This window comes from Myodes glareolus, chromosome 12 (genome assembly GCF_982192425.1).
Source record: "Myodes glareolus chromosome 12, mMyoGla1.1, whole genome shotgun sequence".
NCBI lineage: Eukaryota > Metazoa > Chordata > Mammalia > Rodentia > Cricetidae > Myodes > Myodes glareolus.
This window is the reverse complement of record NC_142037.1, coordinates 28,107,269-28,113,268: the sequence shown is the minus strand read 5'-3', so window position 1 is coordinate 28,113,268 and position 6,000 is coordinate 28,107,269.

Genomic DNA, 6,000 nt, shown 5'->3' with positions numbered 1-6,000 from the left:
TGCTGGGCACTGGAAGCCAGCTGAGGTAATCTGGGCAGTTCTGCACGCACAGTGGGAATCCTGCTGAGCCTTAAGATTTTTCAGAATTCTCTTCTGGCCATTGCTTAATCCACCCAGTACCGTAAATGAACTGTGATTCTTCTCTCCCTCGACTTTCTGAATTGCGATATGGAACTGGCCAGCCTTCTCTCCACTTAAAGGCAGTGGAAGGGTTTAGAAATGAAATGAAATATGTATGCTTGGCAGGTGCGAACCACACCAGAGAAAACGCTTCCTCGCGGCTTCACGGGGCCCTCAGGACCAAATAAAGAGCTTTGCAAGAAGAGGCACGCCTCGAGCTGTGGCTGTAGCAGGGAGGCGACATAATCACAGGTCAGGGTAGACAGTGCCTGGCACGTTTGCCACTCTTGTGATCTGGAGAGGCGTTCTGCCTTCACATACACCTGTTCCTCCTTTGTCATAAATAAGACAGGTGCCTGTCCCCAGGGGAGAGATGGTCACTGCTGGCAGGCTGGTGGCAGACACCCTGAACCCTGGAGCAACCTCCAGGTCCTTTTCCCAGGCAAAGCTCAAGGAGGGGAATTAGCAGTTTTTATGTGGGGTTTTACAGCAGAATAAAAGCAGCATGTTCTTTTGGCGACTGACGAAAAGAAAAACTCGTATTCAACCCCTGGAAAGAAAGCGAGACCCAAGAGGAAAGCTGCTTGATTTATTATGAAGGCAAAGAAACTCACTGTAGGAATGAGGGCTCACAGAAATGAGAAGTGTTAGAAGGTTAAAAAACAAAAACAAACAAACAAAACCTAGGTCGAACTGAGGTCCTAATTGGATAGTTCTTGAAGCTCTGTGGGAGACTGCTTCAGTTCTTCAGGAACATGGGAAAATGTTCCATCAACCCTGCTGAGTGCCAGGAAATCAGAAGAGCTCTGGAGTGTGTGCTCTCCCAAGGACAACCTGAGTGTGTGTGCTGTGACCACTAGGACCTCCCAAGGACAGCCTGAGTGTGTGTACTGTGACCACGACTTTCCAAGGACAACCGTCTTCCTTCGCATTTCCTCTCCAACACTTAGACAAGTTCTAATTCCAAAACCAAACTCAAACCATGTAAGATAGCAGCAGGGTGTGGTCAAGAGAGTTCGTTCCAAGGCAGGCTGGATGGTGAGGGGATGCAGACTGTAGGCAGGGTCCTATTCCAAACCCCTGACATTTCCAGGGTTCTGGAACCCTACACCTTCCCATTATCGGCTAAACTCTTCACTCCGGCTCACAGATGCCAAGTACTGTCTGGTGTCCCGGGTTGTTCTGGAGAAGGTTGGAGAGACCTGGTTAGCTAAGGTGGCACAATCGGAAGCTTAAGGACCCTTTCTACGGCTAAGGGTCTCCTCTCTCCTCTGTACAGCAAACCTTCCTGTGGGATTGACTTCCCGTGAGAGCAGATGATTGGAATAAAGATCCACAAGGGGTCAAGGCCTAGCAGCTTCTGGGTCTGTATGGGGTAGCAGTTAGGGGGTGCAGAAGTTTACAAAGAGTCTGGGGGAGCTGCTAGGCCTCTAGCTGGCTGTGTTAGTCGGCCTTTCTCGGGGGGCACTACCCAAAGAACGGACAACTACCCCAGCACCTTACAAGATGATAAAGTTTTGTTTTGTTTTTTCTTTACGCTCGGTGTGATGGTTCACACCTGTAATCTCAACACGTAGGAAGTAAAGGCGGAATCAGTAGTTCAAGGCCCTCCTTGGCTACGTGAGTTTCAAACCAATTTGGGCTACATGAGACTTTGTCTCAAAAAACAAAACTCGAGACTGAAGGGACGGCTCAGTGGTTAAGAGCGTTTTCTCCTTTATGAAAAACCGGAGATTGATTTCTACCACCCACATCCAAAAGCTCACAGCTGCCTGTCAGCTCTAAAGATACCTTCTGCTGGATGCACAAGCACTTGCACACAAGTGTGCAGACATTCATAAAAGCATACACAAACCCCTATGGAAGTATTAGAAAACAAAGGCCTATAAGATCAGTTTTGGATTTGTGACTTCTCTTTGATCCTATATTCTGACATTCATATATTTATTAATATGCCATAAGTGTTTCTTATGTATTTAAAATTTATTCTGTATGTGACTTGAGAGAAAGCTGTTTGCACCCACACAAAGCCAATCCAGACACAGTCCCTACAAATCAAGCAGAAGGAGTGTGGTCTGCATGCTGCCTTTGTGGCCTTCTGCTCTTTTGCACTGTGGGAACATTTTGGTATCATCTGTTATTCTACAGCATCGTTTTTGCAGCTGCAAAAATGGGATCTCTAGGGCAAAGGGATGGCACGAATTTTAGAATTTTTAGTGGATGTTTCCAAACTATGCCCAAAAAATTGTTACAGAATATTCTGATTCACGGTGCATGAGAATGATTGCCCACGCCACCTTTTCTTACCCTCACAACATGGAGCATTATTTTTCTCCAAGTCTGGTTTAATCACATCAAATGCTATCTTATTTTACATTTTAAATGGCTTCCATGATTTGGAAGCACTCTGCAACTTCCATGGTAAATCTGAGGCTTCTGGGCCCTGGATCTGCCTGTTTGAATCCCCAGAATAGTTTTTTTTTTTTGGGGGGGGGGTCTTTCTAACAAACAAAAAGAGGCAAACGTTTCTCTGTGGGTAGAACTGGCTCTAGTGTGGTAAGCCTGCCCAGTTCTTGCAGATCTGGCCTCAAATCTCAGCATTGTCATGCGGTAGATGTGGTTGCCGGGCTCACACATCTGCGCTGTCTGTTCCAATGCCCGACTTTCTTGAAGCATCTTTCTGGCTGAGCCATCTCAAGGTTTCCAGATGGAAATTTCTCGCAATTCTGTTGTCACATTACCTTCAGTTCTACATTTTTAACCAAATGGCATCACCATTGTGACAGGGCAAAGGTTCCTCCATCGTGCCTCAGATGGAGTTATCTTTGATATGAGCCTCACCCCCATCCGCTCCCACTTTGGGAATGTACCCAACCCTGTTTAAGAAATTTGGGATGAAAATGCCCCCAGATAACTGCAAGTGTTTGGCTTCTGCTAATCTGCTTGCTTGCTTTACTTCCTCTTGCAATGGTCAACCAGGTTACAGTTTTTCTGTGTTCTTTGTCTTTTAAAGCTCCCTGTAAAATGCATGTGAAGCTGTTCTGTGAGAAGTGTTTCTCTTTAGGCAGTTGCAGGCTGGCTTTACACAGACTCTCAGTTTGGATTTCAGCCATTCTAAGTGGTCTTTGGGTCTCTGTCCTTTGATGTGGGATTCTCCTCTGTATGTTGTGAATATGTCTTATTATCATTGGTTAGTAAAGAAGCTGATTCAGCCTATAGCAGGGCAGAATATAGTCAGCCTGAAAGAGATATATAGATATAGAGAAAGTAGGTAGAGTCAAGGAGATACCATGTAGCTGCCAAAGGAGACAGAAGACAGACCCTTACCAGTAAACCACAATCTCATGTCAATTCATTAATAGAAATGGGTTAATTTAAGGTGTACAAGTTAGTTAATAAGAAGCCTGAGCTAATAGGACAGTCAGTGTTGTAATTAATATAATTTCTGTGTGATTATTTGGGTCTGAGTAGTCAAGAAACACATGTGCAGTCTCTGTCCACAGAATGGCGCACCAAGGTGGGGCAACTACATCCACATAAAAACTGAGAGAACTGGGGAAGGAGTTCTAGATACAAAAGAACAGAGTAAAGCACAGCTTCTTAGTAGCCATATTTTTTTTCAGACAGACTCTGTTTGCTGGTGGCAAGCAGAGGCACAGTTCTTTTAAGAGAAGTCTTCCTGACTCTGTGTTAGTGACAAAAAATTGCACAGCTTCTTTAAGAGATGGCTCCCTGTCCACGCTGTCAGAATAAACTCTGGCTCTTTCGGGAGGTCCTGCCCTTAAATGGAATCTGTGAGCAGCGTGCTACAAATTGCTTAATGGCAACAGAGACCCACTGCGTTTCTGGAGCTGGGGTGGTGATCATGGCTCACAGAGCTGGCAATGAACGTTCCTCCGCCATGTTGGACTGGGCAGGGCCAAAAGTCAAAGCACCCTTAGCGCTAGCCATGCCGCTTAGCATTTTAAGAAGTGGTCATGGTCAGAAAAGGATTACAGATGCTCAATAAAGATAGATTCAGATAAAAATGACCTTTGCGTGGGTCACAGAGTTGGATAAATGTACACAGGCTTGGGAAGGAGAAGAAAAAGAGTAGAGGCAGCTATAAAAAGAAATAGGCTTAAAAAATAAAAACAAAGTCTCTAAAGAGACAATAAAAGTAATATTAAAAATACCGATAATCATAAATTAAGAGTAAAAAAATAAGCCACATAAAGATGGAGTATACACAGAGAGTCGGTTATGTATACTTTTGTATATTCTTTGAACTTTTTGACTGGTAATGAGCTAACTGCAGAGAGACATTTGATTCTGGAGGCTGATAAGTTAAACCAATATAAAGGTATGTTGACTTAAAAATTTGTATCTAAGGACATTTTGCATTGGAAATGAGGTTCTGCTTTTGTTTCCACAAAAAAATGAGAACCTGTGGATTCCTTTCAGGCTAACGTGATTTAATGGAACAAGACCCTCCAAAGGTCTCTGTGAACCCAAAAAATACTTTGCCCAATAAACAGCAGAAAGCAGTTTCGAGAAAACAATGCCCAAATTCCCAAAAATGTCTTTTTATAAATGTTAGTTTTCATTTAAAGGGGGATATGGTATAGAGATGAATGCTTTACATTGGTGTGGATTTTGGTCTATTAATAAAAATTTAAGGTCAATTTTGTTACACTGTGTATATGAATTTCTACTCTTGTTTAAGGTATTATGTTTGTGTAGCTCATTTAAAAATGTAATGTATAATTAAGAAACATAGATTAGTCGTCAAACTGTAGTCATGTTAATTAGGTTTTCTAGATGTACAGAGATAAATTTCAGATGGATAGGTGTTCTTCATATCTTTCAAATGCCTACAGAATGTGGTATTTAAAATGTTTTAAGAACTTCAGACTTTTTATGACAGTGAGACATGTCTGCTTCTGGTATCACCAATTACTTCAAAACGATGATGGGCATTGAAGAAAATTATTATGAAATTTGCCTTCAATGTGACAAGGCTAGCCATTTGGGCAAAAAAACTGCTCTTGCCTGGACTTCTTGATGGTATGCTGTATGAACTGGGCTTGCAGGACTCACAAAAGAAATAATTGCTGAACTTGCCTGAAGATGATGAGACAGTCCTTCAGGGTTCCTGCTTCATGAAAGAGTCTGCCAGATATTCTGTAGGACACAGAAGATAGCAACTGATGAAGCTTGCCAGTACAAGGCACAACAGATCTTAAAACTTCTGCTTCATGGAAAAGTCTGCCAGAAACAATGGACCTGTAGGCTGAAGATAGGTGCCCCAATGTTACAGAAGAACTTTGGGTGACTGTTCAGGCAGCAAGATGTCTCTTTTAATTCTAAAGTTTTGGAAGTTGCTTACAATACACTTTCCATTTACTTAGGTAATATCATATTCTTCTGGAGTCCTTGAAGAGTTGAAAACAAAGTCATAGTTTTCCTTAGTTATGATAAATTATAAGCTAGATATGAAACTTTAGACTCACAAGGAAATATTGTAAACTGTAATTCTTGCTTGATAACTGTTTTGTTATATGTAATTTTACTATGTTAAAGTTAAAACCTTCCTGTATATTAGATAGAAAAGGAGAAATGATGTGGGTGTCCTCCTGTATATGTGTTGCTTTTATTGGTTAATGAATAAAACTGCTTTGGCCTGTAGCATGGCAGAATATATAGCCAGTCTGGAAGGGATATATAGAGAAAGGAGTCAGAGTCAGAGAGATGCCATGTAGCTGCCAAAGGAGTCAGACTCCAGAACCTTACCCAGTAAGCCAGGCCTCATGGTGATATACAGAATAAAAGAAATGGGTTAAAATATAAGAGCTAGCTGTTAAGACACCTAAAATATTGATCAAACAGTGATGTAATTAA